Consider the following 15,873-nt stretch of genomic DNA (forward strand, 5'->3'; position numbering starts at 1 on the left):
CCGTACGACAGAATTTTACTTCAGAAGTGATGTCATGTGCTGGATTGTTTTGTATGTGTTCTTTCGTCTCTGAGCATGCCTAGTCTTGCTCTTAAGATTTTTTTACATCGAAATCTGTACTAATGAGACGAAAATCGGACGTTGTTTTGACGGACGACAAAAATTATATAGCCTGCACATCAGGATTTTGTCGGCCGAAAAGTTGGAGTCGGCTGTCGAAAGCACCATACTAACAATCCGAAAATCGACAGATCGGTCGTCGGACGAATTTCCCCTACAGATTTTCTTATCGTGTGTACGGGCCTTTACACACCATAGAAACACTGACACCACTGGAAATGCAGCATTTTGCCTTGTCTATGCATTGAAGCTGCACTGAAAATTGCTGCCAGCACAGACACACCACACCATGCCCTAAGGCCCCATGCACACAGAGCGTTTTTGCATCTGCTGTTAGGAGCTTCAGACGTTTTTTTTTGCAGCTTAAAAATGCCCCTCCATTTTATTCTATGGCCTCATGCACACACAGGGCTTTTAGGAGCCCCAAGTGGCATAGGCGTTTTTAAGCTGCAAAAAAAAAAAAAACAGGACCAGTGCATTCTGGAGCTGCAGTGTCAAGGCTGATTAACTTTGCTTAACGTTGCTTATACATTTGAATGGAAGTCAGGATGAATCGACTCGTGGTGCGACTTGTGCTCTGAGAATTTTGAGGGGGAACTCCAAGCCAAAATGGGGAAAAAATGGCGTGGGGGTTCCCCCCCCCCCCCAGGTTCCAAACCAGGCCCTTTGGGTCTGGTGTGGATTTTGAGGGGAGCCCCATGCCGAAAAAAATGGCGTGGGGTCCCCCCTGGCCCATACCAGGCGACACACCCTCAACATGGGGGGGGTGGGTGCTTTGGGGCAGGGGGAGCTCTGCACCCCCTACCCCAAAGCACCTTTGTTGATGAGGACAAGGGCCTCTTACCGACAACCCTGGGCGGTGGTTGTTGGGGTCTGCAGGCAGGGGTCTTATCGGAATCTGGAAGCCCCCTTTAACAAGGGGGGGTCCCCAGATCCCGGACCCCCTCCCTATGTGAATGGGTATGTGGTACATTGTACCCCTACCCGTTCACCCCATAAAAGGCAGTGTATGTAAATAATGACAGGAGACGTTTTAAGAAGTTTTTTAAAAATCTTCATCTGGTCTTCTCCGCTCTTCTTCCTTTTGTCTTCATCAACATGGCGGCAAGGTGCTTTGGGGTGGGGGGTTGCAGAGCTCCCCCTGCCCCAAAGCACCCATCCCTCCCCCAGGTTGAGGGCGTGTGGCCTGGTATGGTCCAGGAGGGGTGGAGCCGCTCGCTCGTCCCCTCTCCTGGCCTGCCGGGCTGCATGCTCGGATAAGGGTGTGATATGGATTTTGGAGGGGACCTCACGCCATTTTTTCGGCATGGGGCTCCCCTCAAAATCCATACCAGACCCGAAGGGCCTGGTTTAGAACCTGGGGGGACCCCCACTCTGTTTTTTTTTCCCATTTTGGCGTGGAGTTCCCCCTCAAGATTCTCCGAGCGCAAGTCGCATTCAAATTCCATTCAAATCAATGGCCTGAAAGTCGTATCAATGACGGCTCCTAGGCAACCATTGAATTTGAATGGAGGCAGAAAAAAACGCTGCTAAAAGCCGACGTGGCCAAAAGTGCAATAACGCCAATGGAAAAAGCTACTAAAAGGACGTTTTTACAGCTGCTTTTTCCTTGCGTTAGAAGTGGCTCTGCAGCTGTTTTTTTCTGACGCCCTGTGTGCATGGGGCCTAAATCTAAAATAAATACACAACTAAAAATCATCATAAATAAATCATAAATAAATAAAAATAAATTATTAATGTGTAATAATAATTAACCCCCAACCCTAATATGAATAAATAAATCTAAAATAAATACACAATCATCATAAATAATAAATAAATAAAAATAAATTAATAATATGTAATAATAATTAACCCCCAACCATAAAAAATACATATTGAATAAATTATTATTCTTATTATTATTATGATGATTATTATTATTAATAATAATGATAATAGTAATCATAAAAATAATAATAAACAACTCAATCCTAACAAAACAAAAAAATACATTATTATTAATAATAATAATAATAATAATAATGTATTTATTTATTTTGTGTTAGGGCTAGGATGTTTAGTTATTTATTAATATTTTATAATTATTATTTTATTTGTATTTGTTTTAAGGGTCAGGGTTTAATTATTTATTAATACAAAGTATTTATTTATTGTATTTATTATATATGATTATTTTTATTTATTTTTGTATTCATTTTACATGTATTTATTCATTTATTATTAAAAGTAGTCGTAGTATTAACACCCTAACACAAAGAAATAAATATTAAATAACCCTAACTCCAACCCCTAATTCCAAACGTAACCTAACCTTAACTCTTACTCCTTACCCTAACAAAAATAAATGAATAATAACAATAATAATAAAAAAAATATATATAAGAAATAAAAGCTTATGGAAAAGTTTAAAAAAGCTGAAAAATCTAGAAACAAATGACGCAGCAGATGATAGTTTTCTTTATTGGCTAATAAAAGAATGGCCAAAGCTCAAAAACGCTGCATACAAATGCCCAAATTGCTCATATAAACGCGCCAAAATCTCACAAAAATAAAAGCTGAAAAAAAGCTCAAAGAGATGTGAATGCAGCCTTAATCCTTTGAAAGATAAAACAGCTCCTTTAAAAATATTTTAACTGTATATTTAGCTTTTTTCCATGAGTTCTGTTTTAAATGTACATTAAGGAAATTGTTATAATAACATTGGGTGTACATGCTGAAAATTCACTATAGTTTCTATTTAATTACGGTTTGTGTCTTAAAGAAGTCTGATAGTGCAGTCACTTATAATGACCGATAATGACAAAGAAAGCAAACAGGTCTGGCGCTACAGATTACGAGTGCAACAACCTTAGTTGGAAAATTTGTTTGATAATAAACTGAGATTAGGTCAAGTTATAAAACTAAAGGCAGGCTCCTGCTTGCAATAGAAGTCGATCACAATCTAGTTTTACAGCACCTGGGAAAGTCTACAAACAGGTGTAGCACAGCTCTGTTCATGGTACATTTCACACCCAAAGAAAATTCCACCAACTTGCCTCCAGACTGTCACACCTACACTATGTAGCCTACATTATGTAGACTTCCCTCCAATTGATTAAGTTCAGGTTATTACAGTGAAGGGTACCAGCAATGCTGTCATGTACAAAGACATTTTTCCATCCTTGTGATAACAGTTTGAGGAAGGTTAATTTCTGTTCCAGCATGACTGTGCCCCTGTGCATGAAGCCAGGTCCATAAAGACATGGTTTGCCCAGTATGGAGTGGAGGCACCCAAGAGGTCTGCACAGAGCCTTGACCACAACCTTAGTAAATGCCAACTGTGAGCCACGTTGTCTCATCCAACACTAGTACCTGACCTCACAAATGCATATATGACTAAATAGGCACAAATTCCTATAGATATACCCCAAAACCTTGTGAAAACCCTCTCAAAATAGCAGAGGCTGGTAAAACTGCAAATGGGGGTGGGGTTGGGGAGGACTCCATAAAAATGCCTGTGTTATTGTTACTAGATGTCCAGCAAGCTTATATAGATTTGATGGTTAGGTGTCCGCAAACATTTGACCATACATAGTAGGGGGCGCGGCCCTCAAACATTCTAAACAAAGGGCCAGTTCACTGTCCTTAAGGCTTTAAGGGGGGCTGGATTGGTTGTGGCCAGTGGGAGTAGAAAGAGCCCTCCTATCAGTGAGAATAAGCAATACCATAGACTTGGTCAGCCAGAGCTGATGGTAGTTTGGAAATAAAAATTCTAGTACCTTTGGTCAGTGGTAGAGGTAAAATGCCCCATTATTAGTATCAGTTGAAGGAATAGCACCTTTTCATTGGTATCAGTGGGAGGAATTGTGCATCATTGTTAGTGGCAGTGAAAGGAATAGTGCCTAATCGTTGGTATTAGTGGGAGGAATAGTGCCTTATCATTGGTGTCAGTGGGAGGAATAGCACCCTATTGTAGATTTTAGTAGAAGGATAGCGCCTTGGTGTTCGTTGGAGAAATCATGCCCCATTATTGGTGTCAGTGATGAGGCATAGTGCCTCGTTGTTGGTGTCAGTGGATGGAATAGTGCCCCATTGTTGATATCAGTGTAAGAAACAGTGCCTCATCGTTGGTATTAGTGGGAGGAGTAGTGTCTTATCATTGGTGTCCGTGGGAGGAATAGCACCCTATTGTAGATTTTAGTAGAAGGAATAGTGCTCAATATTGGTACTAGTGGGAGGAATAGGGCCCGATCATTGGTGTCAGTGGGAGGAATAGGGCCCCATCATTGGTGTCGGTGGGAGGAATAGTGCCCCATAATTTTTGTCAATAGAAGGAATAGTGACTCATCAATAGTGTTAGGGAGTAATTGTGCCCCATCAATGATGTTAGTGGAATGAATAGTGCCCTGTCATTGATGTCAATGTTAGGAATAGTGAGTAATCAGTTATAGTGGAAGGTATAGTGTCCATTCATTGGTGTCAGTCGAAGGAATAGTCTCTCGCTGTTGGTGTCAGTGGGAGGAATGATATCCCATCGTTGGTGTTAGTGAGAGGAATTGTTTCCCATGCTTGGTGTCAATAGAAGAAATAGCACCCCATTATTGGTGTCAGTGGAAGGAATAGTGTTCCTAAAGGATTTGAGAATGTTTACACAATTATTTGTGTAAAGTTTCAGATCAGTTATCCAATACTGTAAAAAGAAATCCTTCTTTATTTATTTCATCTGCACATGACTGGATAATTTAAGTATTTTTTCAACCCAATTTATTATGACGTTGCATCTGACGAAACGTGTTGGCCGGAGCTATACTATTAAATCACTAAGCACATTTGGAGTTGCTGGCAGTGCCCTGGATATTTTCTGAGAAAAGCAATATATTGATGTAGACATATGTAAGTGTTTTTAATCCTTTTTTTTTTTTAAAAAACATAAAGAGTCTTATCAGAGTTACACTATTGGGAGTGATCCTGTTCTTTTCTCTTTGCATGAACTACTCATGACTGAGCTATGTGGATTTAGGTGAAGCCTTATATTTATCCCGTGGGTCAATATATTATTATATAATATTGGCAATATACTATATTGACCACTCATAACCTGAGGGTTATTGCCTTCTGGCAAGAGTTCACTTAGAAGAGTTTATAATGCTTTTGTTTAGAATTCACGTATTATATTTGGATTCATATATTTTTTTGCACTTATGTGTAAAGGGAGATTAGGGCGCTCATATTAACAATTGTGTGAACATTCCTAAATCATTTAGTAAATTAGTCAATAAAGATCTGAGATCCGTGCACACCTTACTGTAACCCCTTCCTCTACCCAAAACCACATTTCTTGCCTCCCTGAACTCTCCCTAAAAGAGTGACACCCTGTGTGGAGTGGCAGCATTGTCACCCAGATAGGACTGTAAAAGACTGCATCATATGTTATTTTGTATTTTTTTAATAGTTCTACTTCAAGTATTAAATGTCACTTGTGTTATTGTATGTATGTAAAGAACGGAAGTGATGAGAAGAAAGCCCAAATTTAAAATCTGATTTCTGTGTCGTCTCCACCCCCCACCACAGACGCATCTATAATTTAGTATATATAATAAGGTCCTATCTAAACATATAGCCACACCGATATCTATGTTTTAATAAACTCCACCAAAATCCTGTCTGTCTGGTGTGTATGTTTTTCAGTAATCCTCAAACCGGTTTTATAATCATCTACAAAGACCAAAGTCGAAGATAATCTTTTTTTTTTTTTTATAAATTGAAAATCATTATTTTTTGTGTATCGGCTTTTGCAGAACTTCAGAGGCATGTTCTATGTGGTTTGTGTTAGTGACTTTGTCTTATCATAGCATAGCACCAGCCATTATGAATCATAAATTATCATGACTTCTAACCTCAAAAAAAAAAAAAAAAGAATTATGATGCAATTTATTATTGATTTAATAACATTACTAAGTGCTTTTATGCTATTGTTTGGTTCTTAGGTTCGCTTGCTAGCAGGATTTTGGAGAAAGATGTTGTTAGAATACATTTTGTTCTCTGGATCCTTGGAATGTCTTGTTGAGGAACACAAAGACAGTTAAAGTGCCTCTAAAGGCAGAAGGTTTTTTCTCCCCCCCCCCCCCAGCCCCCCTTATACTCACCTGAGCCCTATCTTGATCCAGCGATGTGCATAAGAGCAGTGGATCTCCCGGGTCTCTCTCTCCTTATTGGCTCACACAGCAGAAGAAGCATTGGGGCGGATCGGGGCCGAGCTACGCTTTGTGTGTGTGAATGGACAATGTCTATTCACAGGAGCGTGGCTTGGGAGCGAGCCTGCTTGAGTGCAACCATAGCAAGAGGCTATTGAAGGCACTTATTGAGAGGAGGAGCCAGGACCACCAGCATGGGACCCAAAAATAAAGAGGATTAGGGCTGCTCTGTAAAAAACCATTGCACAGAAAGTATCACATTTGATTTTTTTTTTTAAGATAACAAACATCAACAACATCACTTTAAGCTTGCCATACACTAGTAGAATTTCACTTGAAAATTTCCAAATCAAAGGATAAGTTCACCTTTGGGAACATGTTACATGTTGTACCTGTTTCTAGGGTGGAACATCATATAGGCAAACGGACTGATTGACCAACTAATCAATTATGAAAATAGATGGTAACTATTTTCATAATTGTTTGTCGATTAGTTGTTTTAGCCCTTCTTACCTCCCTTTGCTTATTGCATTAATGCCCAGAAGCTGTGCAGGGATGACGCGCCCACACCGGAAGTGACGAGCAGGGCCGGTGCAGGCACATTCTGGGAGAAGAGGACGCAGAAGAGGATCGCGCTGGCTTCAGCTGCCCACATCCGAGATGGCAGCGCTGGAGAAGAAATTTTCAAGGTAAGTATTTCTTCTAAAAGGTAAGTGTGACCCGGGACAGTACAGAGGCTATCCATTGTGGAATGTACTAGCCCTGACTGTCCCGGGGGTATTTTTATCTAAATTTGACCCCCGAGGCCAGAACTCCGCTTTAATCAGCTCCAGTTCAGCAGGGATTGTATCTGTGCTGGACTGGAGGTGGGACTCCATGGCAGGGGATTGTTTAAGGAGAGGGATTGAGGGGGAGAAACAAATAGCCATTGTCTGCCCTGCAACTCACTGCAAGAGGAGGAGGAGCCGGGAGAGGAGATGGAAAAGTGTGGAGGCAGCTCTTAGGTTCACAGTGCCGGGGCTGTACTGCCTGTTACTGTGCGCTGCTGTTCTGAGCAAGGAAATCATGTGAGCAGGGGCAGCGCCAGCATTGGCATTTCTTTAAAGAAGCCCCAGCTTTAGCTCCGCCCCCCCAGCTCTCCTGGCACCCCCCAGGCGGCCGCCTTGGCTGCCTTATGCCTAGCGCCGGCCCTGATCACTGTACTTGTTCAGAATTAGTGATTTGTAAGGTATTGAAGACAGTGAGTAAGCCTAATAGCCAGTTAGCTAGCAGTTTTGGAAGGAGCATGTAGCAAAGATAGCCTAATTTTTTTACCTGACTGGTTTCCTTTAAAAAAAAAAGGCTGTTTGTTGTTGAGGTTTTGCATACCAGAGCTCATGTTTTTACCTAGTCATGTTGAAATTTTAACAAATACTTTTGTATCAATAAAAAAACTTTTTTTCTATATATGTTTTTGTATTAGTTTGACCTTCCTTTGCTGTCCTAAAGGGAAACATCGGCTGTGGTGCCGACATTGCTGGACTCCAGGACAGGTAAGTGTCCTAATATTAAAAGTCAGCAGCTGCAGTATATGTAGCTGCTGACTTTAAATTTTTGGAGGGGGGGGGGGGAGGCGGAACTCTGCTTTAAGCCACATAACAATAGAATACAGGGTAAGCTTTTATGTTCATCAGGAATTTGTACAATTTTTATCTGCTAATAATGATTTTAGTGTATTTTTAGTGAAAATGGTGACTTGATAAACATTTCTGCAAATATTGTGGGGCCTTAAAAATCAGTAGCACCTTTTTTTATTCTACAGGTTATGTGCTTTCAGAAAATATATGGTTTGGAAAAAAGAAAGAGGCAATGAAAAAAATTGTAAAAATGGCCCGGCCAACTGAGTTTAAAAGTGGAGCGCAGGGCTTGGCAGTGAAAGGATTAAAAAGTCAATAAATTCCGTTCCTACATCAGTGTCCATATTAATGTCTCAAAAGTAAATACTGTATTTTCTGGCGTATAAGACTACTTTTGAACCTGAAAAAAATCCCCCCAAAATGGGGGGTCATCTTATACGCCGAGTATAATATCTCCAAGGCAACCTAAGTATAAGATGAAAATTAGGGGGGTCGTCTTATACGCCCAGTCGTCTTATACGCCGGAAAATACGGTAGTTTTATTCTTCTAAACTAGGATCTCAGTGCCAAAGTTTTTGAGCAACTAGTGCAAAAAAAACATTTATTAGAGCCTTGAAACCAGTAAGTCTCTCTTTAAACCATGCACAGATCTTTATTTAGTGCTTTTACCCCCTAATTCTTCTCTAGAACTCTTCCGTTGTGAGACCATAATAGACCTCCTCCAGTGTAAAAAACCACATGCTCCTGTGCATGTTCCCACACTATGTGCTCACCAGAAAATTAGGACCCTCTTAAATGAATAAGTGGGTTCACAAAACCATCAATAAAGCTTTCCTTCCAGTCAGCCTTCCATTTACTTGTATTACCTGTGGTCTTCCTGCAGCTGTTCTTTTCCCATGGTGGATTTCCCAAACGTTGTTCTGCTCTGTGTCTCTGTATTGAGGTGGCCATCCTGGGAGAGGCATGGCTCAGCCTCCAATGAGAAGAACAGTGAGCAATACAGCAGTGACATCACCAGATTATCTGAGGTTAGCAGTCAGAGGCTGCAGTGCCTGAGATCTCCTACTGCAGATATACTGCTATAAGGCTGCATGCACAGGAGTGCCTAGACACACTCACATACAAGAAAGTACACTGCTATGTTTTAGGAGGAATTCAAAACATTCAAGTGTATTTTTCAGAGTACAGCTAAGACACAATAAACGCTTCTAAATCTTCCCTATGACATATAGAAACCTTTACTTTTTGAGTTCAGGTCCACTTTAAAAACATTTTGTATATAAAAGAAAGATATTATGCTCAGTCTAGCGAGTCCGGCTCTGTGCAAATGTCAGCATGCATAATGATTACACACTACAGACATGTAATAGTAATCTCTGACACAAGTTCCCATTTAATTATTATTATTTTTTTTTTCCATATTTAATTATTTCTTGTTATGACACCAAACTTTCTATCTGAGCAGTTTAATCCAGTGATTTTACCATCTGTAATATTTTATGACAATCAGATAACTTCTTCTATATGTATATTTAGTTTGAAAAAGCCACACGATCCCTTAGCCACAACATTGAGTAAACATGCAGGTGTAATGAGGCTTTTCAGAATAGAATTTCTAGTCTTTTCAACAAGCTCAAGGAGCCAATCCAGAAACTCTCATATGCCACAGTGGAAAAGGGACTTTATTTCAAATATGGACATTCAGGACTGGCAGGAAGTCGCAAGAAATTTCCCCCCGGATATCCATCAACGCAATCCTTCTAGTAGTACAATGAAACTTGGTGCCAGTTAGAATAGCTACAGCCTTGGCCAAAAGTTTTGAGAATGGCACAAATATTAATTTTCACAATCTGCTGCCTTAGTTTTTATGACGGCAATTTGCATATACTTCAGAATGTTATAAATAGTGATCAGGTGAATTGCAATTAATTGCAAAGTCCCTTTTGCCATGAAAATGAACGTAATCCCATAAAAAACCTTTCCACTGCATTTGTGAAGAAGACTTCAGGGTGCCCACGAAAGTCCAGCAAGCACCAGTTGATTCAATTGCGGGATCGGGGCACCACCAGCTTGCTCAGGAATGGCAGCAGGCAGGTGTGAGTGCACCTGCATGCACAGTGAGGCCAAGACTTTTTGAGGATGGCCTGGTGTCAAGAAGGGCAGCATAGAAGCCAGACTGATATTCTGCAAAAGGTACAGGGATTGGACTGCTGAGGAATGGGGTAAAGTAATATTTTCTGATGAACCCCCTTTCCCATTGTTTTGGGGCATCTAGAATAAACCTTGTCCTGAGAAGAAAAGATTGCAAATCAAAGGCTGCAAATCTGTCACATTTTATTAATCTTTAGTCTTCAAAAGATAACATTTTATATCTCAAGGTGTAATTTGATTTTTTTTTTTCTATCCTTCCAAAAACTGCTGCCTATGTGATAAAAGCCTAAAAGGATTCCTTTAAAACTGTTCAATTTTTTAGTCTGCAGACTAAATTTTCTTGTTTTGCATGCATACAACAGCAAAAATGGGCATTTGAGGTGCTAAATAATTATTCTAGACTCCAGAAGATAAAATATTCTTCAATATTTATTAACAATACTTGTGAAAAATATGGAGACATATGCATTCCTTCTAGCAAGTAAAACACAATTAAATTACAAATCTTTCCCTGAGAAGGTTTCCTTGCTATATACAGTTTTTATGTCAAGTTCATCTTTTCTTGGCACCAGCATTGGTCTCCTTTTTTTTAAAGTTTTACACATATAGCTTCTTTGGGAGACAAGGAGAGGAAATTTCTATAACGTATTAAAAATCGTATTGAAATCGTATTAAAAATCATATTAAAATCAAAATTGGTTTCTGTTTTTTCTCCACTTCTCCTTTTAAACTAAAAACAAAAAGTAAGAAAAGTGGGTAAATGAAGCTGCGCTGATCCAATAGGGTAAGTACCAGCAGGTAAATATAAAAAACTCTCAGTATGAATGAAATGAATACACTGAATAATAAATATAAAGTGACTTGAGTGCTAGAAAGAACACAGGTAGCAGTGATATACTTGAAGATGTTCAAAATAAGGTGACTTCAGTGCCAAAAAATATTTTTATCCAAACTCTTAATAGAAAACCAAATATGAAGGTGATGTGCTTGCAAGTGGTGTGCACATACAGTGACTACAATAAAAATAAAATAGTGCTGACTGAGGGCCTAATTCACTATACCTCCGGCATTGATTTTGACCTTTTTTAATGCCATGGCGAATAGGTGAAAGCGCCAATGCAATTCACTATACCGCTGGCAAAAACATTATGAGCAATGTGAAATTCACTAAGATCAAATAACGTCAGGGCAAGAGTTAAAAACAGTCCAGCTAAAAGCAGGACTGTTTTGTTCAAAATCACAATATATGCCAGGAAAAAAAAAAAATGCTTGGGAAAGATGTGTTATATTATATTGAGATAAACTGCTTTTTTTTTTTTTTTTCAAATATGAAATTTATTCAGGATTTTCAAACAATACATACATTTATCATTTTAGTATAATGGCTATCTCTATTACAATAATTATCGTTACACCTTTTCTTTTATATCTTATTTATCCTATAATCCTGTACTTTTTCCCACTTTTTTCCATTTCCCTCCCCTACCCACCCTAAAACAAAAAAAAAAAAAAAAAAAAAAAAAAAAAATATATTTATTTTAATCTAAACCCCTTTGATCCACGGCTGTCGATTAGGAGAACTCGTCTTCACCTCAAATCTATTCCTCCTCCCTTACCTTATAACAAATTGTTTCCCTCCTCAGAAACCATAAAATGATTCCATGGATCCCAAATTTTCTTGTATTTCTCCTGTCTATTTTGTGCAGAAGCAATTAACTCTTCCATTCTTCTAATTTCTTCTACTCTATTTGTCCATTCTGCTAGTGAGGGTGGTTGTATTTTTTTCCAGTTACCTGGGATGCATGCTTTAGCCGCATTAACCAGGTAGGGAATAACAGAGCTTTCATATCTCCTTACCGGTATGTCTGATAAGTGTAACAAAAAAAATGCCGGGTTTTCTTCTATTTTATATTCCGTAAATTTCTGTATAATATTCCTAACCCCTCTCCAGAATGGTCTTATATCAGAACAGGTCCAGAAGATATGATAAACAGTGCCTATTTCTTTTCTGCATCTCCAACAATTATTTGTTTCCCTCGGAAACCAAGCATGCATTTTCTTGGGTGTAATGTACCATCTTGTTATAACCTTATAATTCAGCTCCTGAATCTTCGTACATCTAGCTGTCTTAAAGGCAAGTTTCACTATCCTCTGGACCTGCTCCTCCGACAAATCCCTCTCCAGATCTCTTGCCCACTTTTCCACCCATGGGAGCTGCGGTTGTTCCTCTGGGTTTATTAACATGTCATAGCTAATCGATAGTGTACGCAACATATTTCCTGATTTTACGCAATAATTTTCAAATCTTGTTAATATTCTACCAAAGCTACTCGGGTTTGATATTGAGGCCAGATAATGATGTAATTGGACCGCTTGCCAGAAGGGTATATCAAATGGTCCATTTCTATCAGCCAGTTGATTAACTGTGGGCCATTTGTTTTGTATTAGAAAAGACGAGGCTTGTTCCTGCTTCCTTTCCCTCAATGTTGAAAACTGTCTAGTATCTAGGCCCGGGATGAACTGAGGGTTCCCCAGAATCAGGAACAAAGGTGATTCTTTCCCTGTCAACTTATTATATGTGTTTGATTGTGTACATACTCGAAGTGTGTTTCCAATTATTGGGTGTTGTTTCAGACCTTTAGGCAGTGATTCGTAGCACCACATAGCTCTTTTCAGGTCTACTTCCGTTTGGGCCTGTTCGATTTGTACCCATACTTTGTTTTCCGATTGATGCCACCAATCTAATATTCTGCTCACCTGTGCTGCCTGATAATATATGTAAACGTCAGGAAATGCCAACCCACCCCTCTTCTTTGGTAAGGTTAAAGTTCTACGTGCTATTCTGGGTTTTTTACGGGACCATATATATTTCAGAAATAGGGAATGTGTTGCCTTAAAAAAGGCCCTTGGAATTTTCACCGGTAATGCTCTTATCAGGTAAAGGAATTTTGGTAAGATCGTCATCTTCACCAGATTACATTTACCGAACCAGGAATGGAGACCTCCCTGCCACTGTTCCAATAGCTTCCTAGTCATTTTCAACAAAGGTGGGAAATTTAAGTCATAGGCTTGTGATATTTTTGCCGGTATATATGTCCCTAAATACTTTACTGCTTCCTCCTTCCATTTAAAGCCGAAGTTGCTTTTCAATAGGTTAATTTGGGATACAGGCATCCCCACCCCCATCGCTTCTGATTTCCCATAATTAATTTTCAAATAAGACATGGTCCTAAATTTTTTAAATTCCTGTATCAGGTTCGGCAGCGAAATACCGGGGCTAGACAAAGAAAATAATAGGTCATCTGCGTAAGCCGCTATCTTATATTGTCTCCCCTTTAACTCTACACCTTTAATATTTTGATTTAGTCTGACCCTACACAAGAAAGGCTCTACTGTCAAAGCAAATAACAGGGACGACAGTGGACACCCCTGTCTTGTACCATTCCTTATTGGGAAAGCATCTGACAGAAGCCCGTTGACTTTCACCCTTGCCGTTGGTTCTGTGTATACTCTAGCTATTCTATCCAACATGACCTCTCCTAATCCGATGTATCCGAGCACCGAGAACAAAAAGGGCCATCCCACCCGATCAAATGCCTTCTCAGCGTCCGTGCTCAGGACTACACAGGGTATTTCTTTTTCCTTCACTACTTGTATTAAGTTCAATATTCTTGTAGTATTGTCTCTTGCTTCCCTCGATCTTATGAAGCCTACCTGGTCAAGCTGAACTATACTTGGGAGGATGCTTGCTAGTCTATTTGCTAAAATTTTAGTATACAGCTTTAGGTCTACATTTAATAAGGATATAGGCCTATAGCTGCTACATTGTGCAGGGTCCTTACCTTCTTTTAATATTAGTGAAATGTGAGCTGTAAGAGTATCCCTGGGCAGGTTACCCTCTATATCTACTGCGTTATACAATTTTTCCATATAGGGACCTAAGATGTGAATCAGAGTCTGGAAATAGCATGTTGTCAGGCCATCAGGTCCGGGTGCCTTCCCTTGTTTCATTGTTTTTAGTGTTTGCTGTATCTCCTCTATAGTGATCCTCGTCTCTAAATACTCTCGATCTTCCTCCTTTAATTTAGGTAATTGCGATTGTGCTAAGTATCTTTCCATATCTTCTTGCCTAGGCGACGTTTCTTTTAAATTGTATAACGCAGAATAGTAGTTTTCAAATTCCTCTAATATTTGTGCTGGCAGTGATTTCTTAATGCCTTTAGCTGTAGTAATGTGGGGTATATATGACCTTGATTTCTGCCTTTGAATGGATCTAGCCAACGCTTTTCCACATTTGTTACCGGATTCATAGTTTAGCTTATGCCCTTTTTGTATTGCGGCCTTCGCTTTATACTGCAAAAGGTCTGTTATTTGCCTTCTGACTAACTTTAATTCTGCTATTGTTTTATCTGCAGTGCTTTGTTTATGCTCTATCTCTAAAATTCTGAGTTTTTCCAAAAGTTGTGACAGCTGTTTATTCCTTTCCCTCTTAATGCGTGATCCATGTTTAATAAAAATGCCTCTAACTACTGTCTTGTGCGTCTCCCATAACGTTCCTATACTACAGCTAGGCCGATCGTTTATCTCGAAAAAGACTTTCATCTCTTCCTCTACTTCTTTTAATATCTCCTCTCTCTGTAGCAAGCTCTCATTTAGCCTCCACACATTCCCCCTCTGAGTAGGGTTTGTTCCTAGGCTATATATTAACGTTATAGGTGCATGATCAGACCACGTAATGCTTTCTATTCCAGTTTCTTTCACCGCCTGAAGCTGGCCATGAGGTATAAAGAAAAAGTCTATTCTGGAATAATTCCTGTGTGGTGTCGAGTAAAATGTGTAGTCCTTTTCAGCTGGATGTTGTAGGCGCCAGACCTCAATCAGTTGGGCATCATATAAAGCCTTTAAAATCCTTTTATTCATTCCCCCTGTAAGTGTTGAGGACCCTGATGAAGTATCCATTTTTGGTGACATTGGTACATTAAAGTCCCCACCTAAAATTAATTGGCCCTCTGTAAAACTTACCAATTCCCCTAAAGTTCTGGATATAAACCTGTCTTGTCGGTTATTCGGAGCATACACCGTTGCCATTGTTACTTGTATATCGCCAATTCGTCCTTTAACAAATAGAAACCTCCCCTCAGGGTCCTGAACACTATCTTGCAGGGTCCATGGGATCTCGTTTGCTATTAGTATAGACACCCCCCGTGACTTCGATTTTGAATACGTGGAATGATATACATATGGGAAGTGATTATTTTTTAAAAAGGGTAATTTATCTGTCCTAAAGTGTGTCTCCTGTATAAATGCAACACTGGTGCGTAGACGTCTTAACTCTGCTACTAGCATATGTCTTTTCTCTGGTACATTTAGCCCTTTGACGTTATATGAGACAATTTTTAAATCCTCCATCGACAGCCGTGGATAAAAAAAAAAAAAAAAAAAAACCCCCTCCCTCTCCCTCAGATGACGTGTAAGAGAGACCGGTCTTACACTAAAGGCCGCTTCTCTCTCCCGTCACCTTGGATAAATATTTTATCCCTATTTCACACGGCACTTTATAGGTGCCACCTGTGTGACTTTCTCCGTGGGTCTATATGCCCCGGAGTGTTTCTCTGCGGGCTCTCTCGCGCCCCCTCCCGCTCAATCTATCTTCAACCTTTCAATTTATGAAGCCCAAGCCGGATTCCTTTCTCTCTAAGTATAACAGCCCCTAACTTCAACATAATGATGCAAAAAAAATAGTTACAACGTGGGAGGGGGGGGGGGGGAAGAAGAGAAGAGAGGAGAAAGCCAAAAAAAAAAAAAAAAAA

Source organism: Pelophylax lessonae (assembly GCF_965119305.1).
Source record: "Pelophylax lessonae genome assembly, chromosome: 4".
Lineage (NCBI taxonomy): Eukaryota > Metazoa > Chordata > Amphibia > Anura > Ranidae > Pelophylax > Pelophylax lessonae.